General features: G+C 47.1%; 1 protein-coding gene and 1 long non-coding RNA gene across 3 annotated transcripts in view; one reads left to right on the plus strand and one right to left on the minus strand.

The window, feature by feature from the left end:
• LOC135819292 (sushi, von Willebrand factor type A, EGF and pentraxin domain-containing protein 1-like) overlaps nucleotides 1-17,333 on the plus strand; it is a 94,311-nt gene that overhangs the window by 27,903 nt on the left and 49,075 nt on the right. The window lies entirely within an intron of this gene.
• Nucleotides 13,806-17,160, minus strand: LOC135819287 (uncharacterized). The gene is made up of 4 exons (XR_010553888.1): nucleotides 17,000-17,160; nucleotides 16,147-16,267; nucleotides 15,107-15,207; nucleotides 13,806-14,217 (listed from the first exon to the last, which is right to left on the minus strand). It is a non-coding gene; the product is annotated as an uncharacterized LOC135819287 (long non-coding RNA).

The raw sequence follows: 17,333 nt of genomic DNA on the forward strand, positions 1-17,333 counted from the left end.
GTACCCTCTTACTCGCGTATGCTATGAGTGGCCCAGTGCCAGTTCGTTCTGAGGAGATGGTGATAAGCTGCTGTCTTGAACTTTTGGATGTTCTTTGGGTGAAATGGGTGGGGAATGATAGAGGTAGGCAGCTGGTTCCAAATTGGGATGACGGAGTGGGGAAAGGCTCGGCTCACATTGTTCCGGGAATTGGCAGGAAGAACATTCTGTAACTGATGGGGATGCGCGGTGGACAGTCGTACAGCCTGGTGGGTGAGGCGTGTGGTCCTGGGTTGGTGTGTCGGTGGAGCCATTCTCGAGAGAAGAGCGGGAGAATTATCGCAAAGGGCTTTATACAGGAGGCAGAGGGCAGCGATGGTGCGGCGAATTATGAGGCTAGGAAGCCAGCATTGCGGATGTATTGCCTTGATGGCTCGCTCCTGCACCCAGTCCAGCCGATTCAAGTGGGAAGGAGCTGCCCCCATCCAGACGATTGGGCAGTACTCCATAACCGGCCGGACAAAGGCTTTGTAGGCTCGAAGCCGGGCAGGAATAGTCAGCAAGTGAAATGCCTTGCGCAAGGCTCCAAGTCTCTGCGTTGCTCGGACTACAACAGTTCGGATATGCTGGCTGAATTTTAGCTGATGGTCAAACGTGACGCCGAGTACTTTGATGGAGGGCTGCTCCTCGACAGGAGTTCCATTGAAGACAATGGGGGGGGGGGTATTGGCCAGTCCCGACGATGGTGGGAAATTGTAAGGGCCTGAGATTTGGCTGGCTCGAACTGCACTTTCCAATCCGAGCCCCAACTGGATACAAGGTCGACAGCAGCCTGGAGTACTCTAGCGCTGTCAGGAACAGCAGCGAGCGTTGCAATTTCGGCGTATAGGGTTGTGTCATCGGCGAATGAGGCAAGGTTGGAGCCGATTGGGAGGTGGTCTTCAAGGTCGTTGACGTAGACCAAGAATAAGGTGGGGCCCAGGATACTGCCCTGTGGCACCCCAGCCTTAACTGGGCGCCTGGCTGATGTCTGGCCGGAGATGAGGACTTGAAGTGTGCGGTTGCAGAGGTAGTCTTGGAGCCACCGATGCAGGTCTCCCGAGATGCCATACACTCTAGCCTTGTGCAACACACCAGTGTGAGACACCCGGTCAAATGCTCCAGCAATGTCGATGGCCAGCACTCGAGAAGCTCCTTTATCTCCGGCGGTGTGCACCCACTGGTGGTGGAGAGCAGTCAGCAGGTCTGCTGCACTGTGGCCGCGACGGAAGCCAAATTGCCGTTCTGACAGGACGTGATTCGTCTCCATGAAGTTGCTCATTGCCCTGTTGACTATGGTCTCCATGACCTTGGAGAGGATGCTCAGTAACGACACTGGTCGATAGTTTGATGGCGACGATTTAGACTTGCGCTTGTGGACTGGAACTACGTTTGCAACCTTCCACTGTTGTGGCTGGATGCCGGAGCGAAGACAGCATGTAAATAGTTTTGAAAGCGGCCGTGCCAATTCTGCAGAGCAAGCTTTCAAGACGCGGGCAGGTATCCCATCTGGACCAGTGGCCTTGGTGGGGTTGAGCTGGCGGAGAGTTCGCTCGACTGTGGTCTCGCGAAACCGGACGGTGCAGAGGTTGCGGTCAGTACGTGGTCGGACGTAAGGAAATGGAGCGGATAGGTCGTCTGCCCCTAGACTGCATTTGTTGGCGAAGTGTTCGGCCATGCACTCTGCTTTGCTGCGGTTGGTGTCGTGCTCCGTACCATCGGTGCTGCGGAGAGTAGGTATGGATGGGCTGTTTCCGTGGCCAGAGGCCTTCTTGATGGTTCGCCACCATTCACCAGACGCCATACACCCAGAGGCTAACTTCTGCGCCAGGCTTGCTGTGAATGCCTGCTTGGCAGTTGCCAGGCAATGGTTAGCCGAGTGCTTGGCGACATTGTAACGGGCTTGCAGCTGGGCACTTGACCGGTCGGCGCAGAGTCTCCTCCATGCTCTTTGTTTCTGTGCTACAGCCTCAGTGCATTCCGGTGTCTACCAAGAGGGGTTAGATGGTTTCATGCACAACTGCTTAGACGGTATGTATCGGCGCATTCCTTCCAGAATATTCTGGGTCAAGTGCATACACATTGCATCAGGATCATCACTGACAGTGGACTGCCAATCTGTTGTTCTAAAGAAGTGGCGGAGTCTGTCCCAGTCTGCGCGTTGGTAAAGCCAGACAGTTCTGGTCACTGGTGGTTCCTCTGCTGTGCTTACATGAAAGTCAGCTAGGACACAGGCATGGTCAGAGTTTCCCAGAGGTGATAAGGTATTGACGGTCGCATCTCCCGGTCGGTCAGTCATTATTTAGTCGAGTGGGTTAAGGCCCGTGGTGGGCTCATGCACGTGCTGCTTCAAGCAGTGAAGAGCACACATGTCTTCAGTGTACACACCTGCATGAATTGTCTTGGTGCTGCCGAGCCAATCCACGTTGTGTACGTTAAAATCTCCAGCCAATACCACATATTGACAAGATTTACGGGCCAGGTCTATGCCAGCACTGATGGCTTCAAGGGTACTGATGTCATTGTCGTGGCAGGAGCCAGAGCGATATGCAGCACACACAGCCACTGACTTCTTATCCACAGTTCTGACACTCAGCCATATTAGCTCCTCATTACCGACCTGGATGTCATCGAGTTCTCGGAGGGCCAGACTGGCTTTAACCCAAACCGCAACTCCTCCTCCATGAGCTGTTCGATCCTTCCGCAGTGGGGAGTAGTACCCAGGCAAGGACAGTTCGGAATCAGTAGCCTTCTCAGGGGTTAGCTTGCTCTCTGTGACAATGGCAATGTCAGGTTGGTGAACGTGTACAGCATGGTGAAAGTCACCAAGTTTACTCAGTAGTCCAAATGTGTTCGTCAGCAGGATCCGAAAAGATCTAATTGGAGCTTTGAGCTTGAGTGTCGGAGGACTCGGAGAGAGCGTCACTGTGTGAGCCGGACAAGGTGTCCCCCTTTGGAGCATCACTGAGAGTGTCACTGTGTGAGCCGGACAAGGTGTCCCCCTTCGGACGCTCACGGTGGCGCCAAACCCGCGCGTACAGTGGGCGAGGCCAAAAGTTTGGAGCAGTGGCGATTTCAAGGTCAGTCGCATCGATCATCAAGCGGGCAGACACTTTCCCATCTTCTGTGGTGTGTATGCTGCACTGGTGAACCTTCACCGGTTTGTTTACTGCTGCAGAGCGTTGCTCAGTGAATTCCTTGACACTTTCTTCACTGCTATGTGAGTTCAAATTGCCCACATAGATTACGGCTTTCTTCACTCTGTGAGGTTCGTTTGATACCAGTTTCCACGTGTCATCCGTGATTTGCTCTAGCTTCAGTGGCTTGGGCTTGACAGTGGGCCGCTCAATTGCCTGGGACTTGTCCTCATCCTCGGTTAGCGGCATTGGAAACATAGCGGCATTGGAGAAGTCACTAAATGTTAAAATTTGCCATTGTACGCATGACTGTACGTCCTTTGTCTATAGTCCCTCTTCGTCTGCAGCGAAATACTAGAGTACGGGAACTCATTCATCTGATGGCATATTTTGTGTTTCTGTGGACCGTTAGAGAAGAGACTGGTCAAGCAAAACCTCCAGGATCGTCTTCATCGTTCCTTTTGCTTTTGCCTTTGGTTCCCTTCATAATCTTGTCATGCGGAGGAATCTCATTTCTCTTCTTCGTTGTTTTTTTCTGCATCCATTCCAGCATGATTATGCTTTGTGTTTTTGTATATTGCCCTTGTCAAGATTACAATCACTTGTCCTGGTATGTCCGTAGCCATTAACCGTGTCGGACTACTCACATTCTGATACAGTAAAACCTTACATCCGCCCTATTCTTGAGTATGCTTGCACTGTCCTCTCACCCCTCCCCGCAACCCTCAACGACCGGCTTGAGCGCATCCAAGGGCGCGCAGCTCGCCTCTGTTTGCACCTCCCCTTCTTTGAACACAGAACCCACTTTGTCTTGTTGTCCAGTGTCATTTCAGTTGTCCTCTTCCCCTGATTATTAGTAGGGCTGTGTTTGCTAGTAAAAAATAAAACTCCGTGCTGCTGCACCGGCTCAAATGGCCATCACTCATCAGCCGCCGGACCGGTATACCCACTTCCATATTCTGCTTGCACATAGCCTGCACCACCACACCTTCTTGCAATTCGCCTACCCCGAATACAACCCATTCGCACGCTCAGATTCCCCCAACCTTTGAGCTACCCACAACACGCACAAACCGGCTAAGAGACTCTCCCATCTATGCTTCTCTTGATATCTTTAATACTAGCCTCCCACTCAGCCTCCGGCAAATCAACCCCTGACGAGATTTCAAAGCAAACATCCTACCACTTGTCTCTTCCGTATGTACCTACTCACATTGATTAGCACATCAATAGCCCGGCCCATTTTGCCCAGCCTACGTGATAAACTCCTTATTACCATCGCTACAGTACTAAAAAAAGTACTATTTCAGCAAGCAACTAAACTTTGATTTCTCTTTATCTGATCCCCGTGCCCGTAATTCTTTTTCTCTTATTGGCCACAGGCCATCGTGAGAATAAAAGAGTTCAAACAACTGTACCGGGCCTGGAAAGGTACTGGCATTTTCCCCGTCTCTACTGTTAAAATTACCTGGGTACACTAATTGATGAGCATGGAATGTTTCGCCCAAAAGTACAAAAAACTGTGTTCAGCGGTCTTCGCCAAATTAGCCTGTTGTCCTTATGGTCGTCGCAACTTATCGGCTGCAGCTCGGAGAACTTTCTACTTGTCATAACCCAGGTTCTGGGCATCTCCGCCGGAAGGCGGAGCAGACTAGAGCTTGAAGTTACATGTCGTGGCACTCCTCTGGCTCAAACCAGCACAGCCAAATACCTTGGTATTTGTCTGGACGAGCGCTTGAGCTGGGCAGGTCAAGTGGCTGCTGTAGTGAAGAAGGTGTCCTACAAACTCCGAGTCTTGCGCCACATCAGAGCAGACATCACCCGTGCGCAGTCCCTCCTTTACTACACAGCTTTTATCCTACCTGACCTACTCTACGCCTCGAACGCCTACTTCTCCAGCCTCTCAGCAAGCCTCAAACAGATCCTCATCAGACTGGATAAACGCTGCATCCGCTGTATCACAACCCAGCCCTCACGTGCCCACACTATGCAGCCGTATATATATGCCAACTGGGCATTTGTCCGGCTGTTGAGCGGGCGGATTGCAAGTTGCGGCTTCTCGTACACCGTATTCTTCATGGCAATGTCAGTTTGCTGCTCAAATCACGCCTGGATTACTGTTCGCTGCCCCGTGCCACCAGAGGTCGGGAAGCCTGCAATCTGCCCCTTCCCAACATCCGCAGTACTTCGGGATCTTGCCCTACCACATGCGGATTCAAGCGTTTATTGAAAGTTACTTTCATGGCTAATGCTAGGATGTTCCCTATCCCGAGAGTTCTCCATACTCACTGTTTTCTTTACTCCACCTATCCAGGTTATCTTAGATTTTATCCTTTTGGGGATGATAGTCCTTGGATTTGCAATGCATTACATAAACCAAACACAAAATAGATGTACTTCGGAATCTCACAGCCTAGCATTCCCGTCTAGTTGTCCTGCCCTAGCACATCTCACTGTTTTCTCCACTCCCCATAATCCAGGATAACTAATCTTGTTCTTATTCTTTTCTCCCTTTCCATCGTCATCATAACATTGGGCATGATTGCCCGTTTGACTTGCGATGTAAAATAAAAGCAATACAACACAATACAATACTATACAATCATACAGCCTACTCTGGAATATGCTAGTAATTGCGTATGATGCACCGTTTGCAAACTGCCTTATACAACAGGCGTGTATACAACAGACAGCCATATTGCAACGAAGAAGGCATTTGGTTGAGATAGAATGATCCCAACTGCATTATAATTCTTCAATGGTGTCATCTGTATTGAATAATTCGTTTCAGCAAAGTGTTACCGTAAGTTGAAACTGTACGTTTTTGCCTATCGCTGCTTGTCATCAATTGCTAGCCCACTGGTGGTTGTGTTTATTTGAATTCGCAAACCGAACGGACTGAACATGTCCAATGACAAGGAAGCGAATGAAGTCCAAGTAACCCAGAAATGGGGACACATATGTGAAGAAGATATGGGAACAGAAGGCTCTCAGCAAAGGAAGAAGAGAAAAGAAGGAGAGAAAAAGAATAAAGGAGAAAAAGAAGAAAAATCGTGGTCACGGCGAGAAGAAAGCTTTTAGCAAAAAGAGACAGGAAAGGATAAAGGAGAAAAGGGGGAAACACATCGTGGTCACGGCCAAAGCCGGAGTTGCGGCAAGACACAGTAGACATAACCACAACAGGAACAAGCACGCATGAAGTATGGGCCATGCCGGCCCAGAAGCGGAAGACACCGACAGGAAGAGAGAAGAGAAGAGAAAAGAGAGAAGTCGAAGCATTGCACATCTACACCCACACATCCACACACCCACACATCCACACACACACACACACACACACACACACACACACACACACACACACACACACACACACACACACACACACACACACACACACACACACACACTCACACACACACACGCACACACATACCCACACACATACATGTACATACCCACACCTACACACACACATGCACACATACTCGGACACGTACCCCCCCCCCCAACACACACACACGCACATGCGCACGCACACACATACACACACACACACACATATACACACACACACACATGTACATTGACAGCCACACATACAATTGCTTTGCAATGTTCTCAGTTCATAGAAGAAACGGGACTGCTGCAGCACGGAACTGACGAGGAACGGAGATGGAGCAAATACTGCTAGGCAGGTTGTTCCAGCATAGCGCACCCTGGAAGGCGAATGTCCCCTTTCCAGAGTTGCTGCGGGCGGGTGGCAGGCAGAGACCCATGCCAGAGTCCAGGCGCGTGGACGGGCCACAAGCTGGCAGCAAGAGAACCTGGAGCTCAGGACTTGCTTGGCCGTAACGGCAGCGCCATGCAAGGAATGCCAGCTTCTGCTTGTATACTTCAGTCACCCGATACAGTGAGAGGCGCTCCAGTAGGTCATGTGCGGATGTCCATGGCGGGCGTCCAAACACTACACGGACACCACGGTTTTGCAGAACCTGTAGTCGATGACAGTGCCTGGCTGCCAGAGATGTCGAGAATGCATTTGATCCATATAGAAGATCAGGCATTATGATGGACTGGAAGTAAGTTATCCGACCCTGTGTGCTGAGGCAACGCCGCATCCTCCACAGGACTCCGATCTTTTGTGATACACGGTTTGCACAGCGGGTTACGTGGTCATCCCAAGACATGTTGCTATCAAATGTTATGCCAAGGTACCTGGCAGACTCCACAAGTGGCAGCAGGGTCCCGTTACAGTTCACCGAGAGTGGAGTATGCTTCTCAGGTAGGTTCCCAGAAATGGAGATCACCTGGCTTTTGGAAGCATTCAGGATCAAGCCACGGTCGTTTAGCCAGTTAGCAATAGCTGAAGCTGACGCAGACAGAATTGCAGACACTTCAGGCTTAGTCGGTTTGCTGCAAGTGAGACCAATGTCATCTGCAAACTGCAAAGACAAAGCTTGTCCAGCAACATAGGGTATTTCCCGAGCGTATACGTTGAACAAAATGGGGCCGAGCACAGATCCCTGTGGCACTCCGCAGGTGCAGCGAGTGATAGTGCTGCGTGATGGTCCGATACACACACGCTGGGTCCGTTCGGAGAGGTAAGACATGAACCACCGCAGGGCTGTGGCCGTGATGCCAACATTGAAGAGGTCGAGAATTAGTTGGTGATGTCTAACTTTATCGAATGCTTTTGACATGTCCAGTAAGCAGACACCTGTGTACATTCGTTTGTCCCGGGCAGTAAGGATACGGTTGGTGATGAGAGCTAGACTCCTTCAGTCACTGCTATGCTTCTAGTAGTAGTAGCGAGAGCACATAAACTTTTATGTACTCTTGGTAGTAGTAGTATTAATTTATTATTTTGCTAGGGCAATCCCCACAGACTGTAAGTCTTCTTACAGGGTATCCTAGGTAAGTCACTGTCTTCAAGTCCAAGAAGACCAAACGAACTTAACATCAATTAGCACGGTGTGAGTTTTTCTTCCCTCTTTTCCAACAAAGCTGCAATGCTATGGAATTGCCTACCGCCTTCTCTTACCTCAATAACCAGCCTCCCCGAATTCAAGCATTCTCTCTATCAGCATTTTCGCCGATATAATTATTCATTACACTGACGGTATCCCGACTACTTAATTACCAGATTTTGTATGCCTCGATCTATTTCCTTAGCCTATCCTCGATTAACTGCTCCCTCTACATAAAGTTGTCATTTCATTCTTCTTGCAGGAGATCCCCTCGACAGGCCCAAAGCCTTTGGGAAATCCTTGAATATAATCAAATACAAATACAAATAAGTGCGTGAAGTAGAGCTCAAAGTAGAGAAGTTGTGCATAACGAAAATTCGTAAAGATCTTTCGGAATCTGAGCCGTCTGGAAGTGACGAAAATTCGTAAAGAAAATCTGTTGTGCTCAACGAAAAACGTAGTGTGACCATGGTGACCCTTTCGAGTACTTTTCCCGCTGTTTGCGCGAACAGCTCCAGCAGCTTCATCACTCTGTCGCGAATAGCTTTCTTCGTCACACCATCGAACTGAGTTGGGCTCAAGTTTTCCAGCTCACAGGCAACGATCTCCATGGCTGGAGACCCTCGTCGAAATGGTTGGTCGTGAGAACGAAGCTGCCTGAGAAGGGCCAGGTCCATCACGAGATCAAATTAATGTCCTTCGCTGAGACGTCGCAGGGGAAGACGAAGACGCCGAAGTGGCAGAATTCTGCTGCGGGGAATCAGCAGAATAATTTGTCACAGGGCGAGCACTGACGAGATTTCCAGATCTGACAGAACTGACAGAACTAGCCGAGCGCTGTCCAGGTGTCAGAGGATCGCTGAGAGAGAGGGAAAGAGATCCATCAGCTCAAGAGGCTGCCGAGTAGGAAGAACTCGCCGTACGACTTGAAAGGGCCATGGCGAAAAGATCTTCACACCACGCGCATCAACACAGCTACATGTACATTTAGAAAAGCGATCCTGTCAGCTTTTCTATTACAGGTCTACTCTCCATATAACGTAATCTCTGGGACCACGCAAACATTATGTTATATCGAGAGTTATGTTATGTAGAAAACCGTGTGTGAAATACAAGATGCACCTCAAAATGAAGGGTATTACAAGGCAGGTTCAACCGTGCAAACATATACACACTGTACCACCATCGACATCAGATACCATCAATGCTGCAGAAAATATGCACAATAGGACTAAACTGGCTAGCTACGGCTACAGCTTGATTGTACCGCGCACGTGAATCTACGTTGTATCGAGAGTGTACACGTCGGGGACTGCGCGTATAGGGTGCGTTATGCCGAGGTTTACGTTATGTAGGACTAAACTGGCCTAAACTGCCTAGCTACAGCTACCGCTTGATCATACCATGCACGTGAATTTATGTTGTATCGAGAGTGCGCACGTCGGGGACCGCCGTAGCGTGTGTTATGTCGAGGTTTATGTTATGTAGGATTATGTTGTGTAGAACAAATTTTGTGTGGGAGTGATGCTGTTTCGGCGCGGGATTTGATTTTTTTATGTACTAACGAGGTTTATGTACAAGTGAGAGTTGTTATATCGAGAGCAGACCTGTATTGTGTTCACATGGCGCTACCTAACGACACCGCTATTCAGACACGTTGTCTACGTAGCTACGTAAGTTTCTACGTAAGATGCTCGGTACCTGGTCCTGGACCATGGTTCCTACCATCGCGCGGCCGGCTGGCCGCATGCGTGGGCATTGCAGACTTTTTGTTGTTGCCTTTTCGGATGTGCATGCACGAGGAACTTCCTTCCTTCTTTGGAACTGTTTCTTGCATGAGCTGTTTCGGATATTTCGTCTCCTGGCCTGGCTTATTTCGTTTCGGCGCTGCTGAGACCTCCTTTCGCGGAATATTACTCAATGACATGTGAGTTGACCAGTTCCCTTTGATTCATTTGCTTGTGTTGACTCTTTCATTTACGAAAAGTGTGCTGATTTTGGGCGGAATGCAATAAATAATGGAAAAGCTGACAGGATCTCCTTTCTAAATTTTGCTTTTCCGCTGCCGAGGCCTCCTTTTACGAAATACTCAATGACAGGTGATCCCTGAGTTGACCAGTTTCCTTCGATTCATTTGCTTATGCTCACCCTTTCATTTACGGAAACGTGTGCTGATTTTATTTGGATTTAGATCCATTTTTATCTCTTTGCCCTTGCCTACAGTGTGCGAAGAACGTGAGTTCACCTTCTTGACGGTAAGGCTTATGTTGCTGCTGAGGCTTAGATGTGTTGTCGAAATACTCATGTTCATTGTACATTGGTACGTTACAAGTAAGGCATTGGCCAGTGGCATACTATCGTTGGCAGTTCCTATGATCTGGAGGGAAAGGTTCAAGGACCCATTGACCGAGTATGCAAAATAAATTCGCATATCAGGGAAAATCTCCATTATGGAGAGGTTCAGTGACTTGTTTGCTTCATACCAAACAAGCCAATGGGTGCAGTCTCGTCTCGTGAAAATCTCGTACTTGTATGATTGGATTTGTTTACTCGAGTCGGGGCTGTTTGATTTGTGAGTACCGCCGAGATTGCACTGCCCCAAATATAGTTGCGTGCTGCCAAAGCAAAAATTACGATCTACAATCTGTTTGTAGTACCTGCAAGAATGTGCTGTACATGAATCGTACTTTCTCAGTTGCTGTTTCAGTTGCCGTCATGTTGCCAAAGAAAGGTTCAGTGACTCATTTGTTTCATACGAGACGAGTCGGTGTGGCTTAGAATCTTTCGCTGTAGAAAAAATCTATTCGTATGTCTATTGGAGAAATGTATTCACTGGTTATAAATAGGTTAAGACAAACTCACAGAATAAATACCATCGGTAAAAAAAAAAAAAGTAAATTATCGTATCCGTTCCCGAAGGGAACTCACGACGGCCGCTAACACCCGATAAACCCTAGCTTTAGACCAGGCAGGCACAGTGGGTTGGTCAAAGACCATGATTGAGATACGAGAGTTACCTGGTTCAAGTCCTGCCTGGGAGCGGTTTTTCCAGCCGTGCTGCTACCCACAGTCAACTGGGAACTTGTGGCCAGGCACAAGGGGTACATGGATGCAGCTAATGAGGTCGTTTTCGGCACTTGTGCCAGTGGTTGTGAGGCTTACCCACTCACCCCCACCGTTAGGCGCTGCATCTGCCGCTAGGGTTTATAGGGGGTTTATACCATCGGTAGTAGTAGTAGTAGTAGTAGTAGTAGTAGTAGTAGTAGTAGTAGTAGTAGTAGTAGTAGAATTTATTATTTTGATAGGGAAGCCCCTACAGACGTTGCCGTCTTCGGTCCCTTGGTGTTCGTTCTAAGGAGGTTTGACTGGATATCATTCATACTCACGGCAAAAGATGTGTAACATTTTATTATTATGGAGTGCCTTGTTTATCTCTCAGTACCTCCAGGGTACCCTGTAAGAAGGCCTTAGGCCTGCGGGGATTGCCCTATCAAAAATTTGACAATTTGATAATAATGACCTCCAACCTCCACTGGCCTTGCCCCTTTTATCCTCAGGATCAGTGTAGTTGTTGGAACGAGATGCCGGACTCAACAATGTATTTGTTTACATTTTAATACATGTTTATTGTTCCTCCTTTGATGTGTTGTTTTAGAAAATCGTGGACTAACAGTTTGAAGTCATTGAACCACTTCCAAAAGTGGTGTCGACATCAACAGGATTACGATTTCAATGCAATATGATGCAGGATGACCTTATCACGATACCCATGATTATAAACAATTTTAAACACCGAATCAACAAAAACATCTGCGACACGCACCTGGTTACATTTCTCAAATAAATCTGATCGAGGGTGGGGAAATCTGAACTATCTGAAAGGCAAGACAATTTTATGACAAGTCGTGAAATTCTGCAACATGCACAGAATGACCTGCGTATAAAAAAGGTATCACCACCACTAACCACATGTTTCCCCAGCAGAAGAACATGCATTATGCTAGTGCCATTTTCTGCAAGAAAAGGCTTGCACATCAATGCGTATAATAGGGTATTGATATGATGTGAAGGCCATCATTTACATAAGGGCATTCCATTGATTGGTGACAGAAAAAAACAAAAGAAATTATAGCAATAAAAACTGCTTTATGGCAGCTTTCTAAAAAAAGTTATTGTGTTCTAGTCCAGGGTCCGGCATAGGCTATAGAAAATTTATAAAATTGCTTCCAAACTGGCTTGGACTCCGGCTAAAAAGTAAGAAATTAACGAAATGTGATTGCCGAAAATTAAAATTTCACACAAAACCTCACAATAATCACACACAGGATGAAAAGCTAGAAGACCTTTTCCCTTCGTGATCCTCTTTCCCATGCATGCATGTTGGTGCAGTACAAGTGCAGTGTCAGACTAAACAAGTGTTGGAAGCAGTACAGTATTTTGATTGTCAAGTGTTGTGATTATTGTGAGGTTTTGTGTGAAATTTTAATTTTCGGCAATCACATTTCGTTAATTTCTTACTTTTTAGCCCTAGTCCAAGCCAGTTTGGAAGCAATTTTATAAATTTTCTATAGCCTATGCCGGACCCTGGACTAGAACACAATAACTTTTTTTAGAAAGCTGCCATAAAGCAGTTTTTATTGCTATAATGTATACAGAAGCTTGCGAGAAAGAAGCGAAAGTTCAAAACGTAAGGTCCTCCTCGCGAAAGTTCCTTACCTTTTTCGTTGCTCGTGCCCAGACTACGTCTAAGTTACGAATTTTCGTTATGCACAACCTCTCTAGTGTTCTCCTGTACTGTGTTCGACGTTCGGTTGGCCCGCACACAAATGATCGTACTAGATACTTGTGGCCAGGATACATCAGCTTAAAGTATCACTTACTAAGGAAGTGACTGTACTGTTGTAGACTGTACATATTGCACATAGTGACATACATGTAGATTGCGCTCAGTTTCTCGTCCGGCCGGGACCCCCTACAAAACAAACTCTACTGTAGTACCCCACTACAGGCGATGCGCCGTTTTGCGAAAAGTCGACGTTTAGAGGTAGTTTTATTATCCCAAATGCCAAAGCGCGGGAAAATTCAAATGCAAACAGCTGCATTTTGCAGACGTATTTTTTATCGACAGTCGGGCAGTCAATGCCAATTTTCTCAAGAAGAAGAGTATTCAGAGGCATTGTTGTGCATTTTCCGTTGATACTATACGTGTGCCCTAGTGTTTGCATGAGCGAGGGTGGTGGTTTTGCTAAACCGTTCGCATGGCGGGCGGGTTTGTAAGAAGAAAGGCTTCAGCCATTGACGAGCGACGAGAAACCTGTCATTTCGTGCCATTTGAGTTAGCAGTAGCACCGGACAATACTGACACATGTCTGCGGCAGCAAACATAGTGTACTAACGGATCAAAAACAGCCACAATGTGTGTCACTGCGGAAACGGGCTGTAGAGGTGCATTTGCAAAGCTGCTGATTTTCATCGTCTTTCCATGCACAGGGTACGTATCATGCCCTTGGCATAGGCCAAAGCACGAAAGCTTTAGCTGGACACCACCCACAATCTCCACGTGGGTCCCAGTGTACCTGCTGCTGCCGATGAGAACCGCCCTATAAGCGGTTTACCCACCCATGTGTCCTCAATACGACTGAGAATACATCAGAAGTACGCCATAAGCATTGGAAACCTGTACAGTTGAATCCAATTTCGACCAGAATGACTGTATTGGTTGGAAATGCATTGCACCATTCCACTGAAACGTTAACACACAAGAACAGGAAAAGGATGTAACAGAAAACGAAAGAATGTAACACAAAAGATAATCCCAAACCAGCGGAAAAAAAGAACGTGGGAAGAAAAGCACTGTGGCTGGTGTAGGAAGCAAATACTGCAAATACTAGGCTAAACGGGAAGTACCAAATTATGTGGTTGTTGAGCATCTCAGAGTCGACAAAGGGATAACGGAATGAGAGAGACCGACTATTTTTTGTCAAAACTGTCACAAGCCAGCAGCTGGTGATTGTTGAGGAAGGTAGTTACACCACACTGACCGACACCACTGCTGTGGGTAATGATTACGTGCATCGATCATTGTGCAGCACCTGGCAGCAATAAACCAGACAAAGCAGTACAATACCATGCAGAAGATGAAATGCTTGACGGAGTATAAGTAGTAGCAGACAAACTGTTACACAATGGAGCAACATTATTTGCTATTAAAATGGCATAAATATATTATTACTTTGACGAATACCCGACACATAACATTCCCGCTACAAGCATTACTAACTCTACTGTCCCTGATGCAGGAGGGACTAGTGGCACACATTCCTACTGCATACCCCAAAGCTAAGAAAGGTGGCATCATGCTCATGTGAGCCGTTTGGGTACCACCCAAGCTCTGCACCAGGTTCTGTCCAGGTGCCTACACACAACCCTGGAGGACGAATGCAACCCCAAAACACGATGTAGTAAAGGGCAAGTCTATGGCCACAGCTGTCAAAGTTATCCACCAAATTGACCTACAGCAGGCCAATGTACAGTGGAGGAGAGTACCGAGAAACTAAGAATAAAGGACTTATTGCCTGTTTGTCAGACTATCCACCCCAAGCTATGGTCATGAGGGTGGACAATATTGGATGGTGACAATTCCACCTCGCTCTCGTTTTCTCCCCTGGAATGAAGCTTCACACACATACCTGTAGTACCTGTGGTGTCTACAAGTAGTATAAACAGTCCTTCACTTACTCCACTGCTTTCTATAAAAGCCTGTTTTATGCAGAAGCCTGTTCTGAACACAAGCCTGAGTTCCAAGATAGGCAATTAGCACAATAGTGTGGATTTTGCATCGGCAACCATAAAAAGTTTGGTTTGACTACAAACATAATGCAACATAATGTAAATAGAGGCCTAGCCACCACACCGGCTTCTACAGAAATACGCCTGGCTTTCATAAACGACATTACAGTAAGTCATCCAGTTCGCACTCACCCACTTCAGTTGGTGCTTGCAGACGTGTTAGACACATACAGCCAGTCAAGTACACTTGCAGGGATCTTTTCTCAATGGGGAGTAACGGCTGGCCATAATACCTACAATACATACAGAATGACAATGGTGAACATAGCAAAAGGGAAAGGCATTCAAGACCTGCAGCTCCATGTATAAATGCCGAGTGTAAGCGTGGTGTCTGTGGACAAAATCGACAAAGAGGTACCCTGGCAACAAAATGTAGTGCCAGGATGCCAGCAGAAGGCTACGTGGCACACCAGTCCAACATGTAAATCAACTACCATCCAGTTGTCACATTAGAGCCCAATTGTTGAAGTTCCACGGCCATTTGCCTGCCACATGCCAATCACAAGCACTGAGGAAGAAACTGAGACAAAGCGACGTCGAAGCAAAACACTAACACAGACAGGCGGGTTCCCCACACAGTGAAACTTCAGTATGAAGTACTAGTAGTACCAAGAGTCAATGACGTCAAGAGTATGCGACTGCACGTGGGTTCTGGCACTGCGCTCGGCCCACATTACGTATCCACGAACTGGGGAATCAGCCCATAGTCCGCAAATCAGAGTTGCACGCTTGTGGGTTGTGGGGTTGGGTTATGCAGACACCTGACAGTATGGATATACATGTAACATACTACGGGATATAAAGTACTTGTACTATTATGCAGAACCTTGTACCATGCAATACGCTATATCGGTACAGACCAATTTGAAAGGTATTGGAGGTTTGCTATACAGTGTACTGAAGTATCACTGCGATGCTGAATTGCCAATACATGTACATACATGTAGTGGAACATGAAGCTGTACAACCAGTTGACGTGTATTTGTGACGAAATCACACTACGACTGCAAGACTCAAAATGTGAACAAACATGTAATTTGATGGGGATCTTTCACCGAGGAGTCAGGTGACGGCGGTGCCGTAAAACCTACACGTGGAATTCAGCTGAACTGGAATTGTTGTCTCTGGAGTATTGCTTAATTTAAGCAACAAATCTACTATCAACTACCCACCTCTTCAAGGTAGGGATGGTGAAGAACCAATGACCTACATGGTGTGGGGCTCTGACAAACATCTTGCAGCAGTCAGACAGCCTGTCACAGGCCTGACAAAAGGCTGTGGGTGCAAGTCCGGCTGCAGGATCATACAATGCGAGTGCAAAAAGGCAAATCTGTTATGCAGGCCAGGGCTAAAATGCCACACTTTCAACAACACCTCCGCGAGGGAAGAATCCAACAGTTCCAGTAAGCAAAAAGTTGTTTAATTTGAGGAGACTGAAAAGCAAGAAACCAGCAACGAATTGGACCAAGATTGAGTCAATGTGCACACAGGTGATGCGTGCGTGTTATTGTTTACTGGAATTATGGCGTATATGCTAGAAACATGGAATGCACTACGAATTCTGACCTGAAATACACAAATATACACATTTGCCTGAGTTTCAATGAGCATGGATAGATGTGGAACACAATACTTCCACTGGAAATGGTGATATACCGGGAACACAATCCATCTGCTGCTAGATGGGCGAGAAACTATTGTAACCTGGGATATATTGAAACTTAGGTGTGATGAAATGTCACTTTCGTGGATTTTACACGTATTACAAAAAAATTCTTTCATTTCGTGCCATTTGAGTTAGCAGTAGGTCTGGACATAGACATGACCAAATCTTTACACAGGTTGGTTGGGACTATCTTTCTGCTATCTCGGATATTGTGTAAGATTTGATGGAGTCCATTACTGGCTGAATACCAAAGAAGGGAGGAAATTTCTACGACTGTACTGTAAGAAAACGACGACACGAAACTTCCCAATGGCTCAATAGCTGACCCCAAAAATATTACGGATTACTTTAGTACTTACTCAAGTCACATCGAATTCCTTATCGGCGGGCTCCAGGCTGTGAAACGCCTCCAGTGGGTCTGAAAGTTCGACAACGTCAGCCATTACTTCTTCACGGAATCGTCATCTTCACCTCTGCACAAAATGAGCTGACCGGGATAATAAAAAACGGCTTTTTTTCGCTCTGGCGCATCGACTGACTAGTACCAGGCGATGCGCCGTTTTGCGAAAAGTCGACGTTTAGAGGTAGTTTTATTATCCCAAATGCCAAAGCGCGGGAAAATTCAAATGCAAACAGCTGCATTTTGGAGACGTATTTTTTATCGACAGTCGGGCAGTCAATGCCAATTTTCTC

This window comes from Sycon ciliatum, chromosome 6, assembly GCF_964019385.1.
Source record: "Sycon ciliatum chromosome 6, ocSycCili1.1, whole genome shotgun sequence".
In the NCBI taxonomy this organism is placed as follows: Eukaryota; Metazoa; Porifera; class Calcarea; order Leucosolenida; family Sycettidae; genus Sycon; species Sycon ciliatum.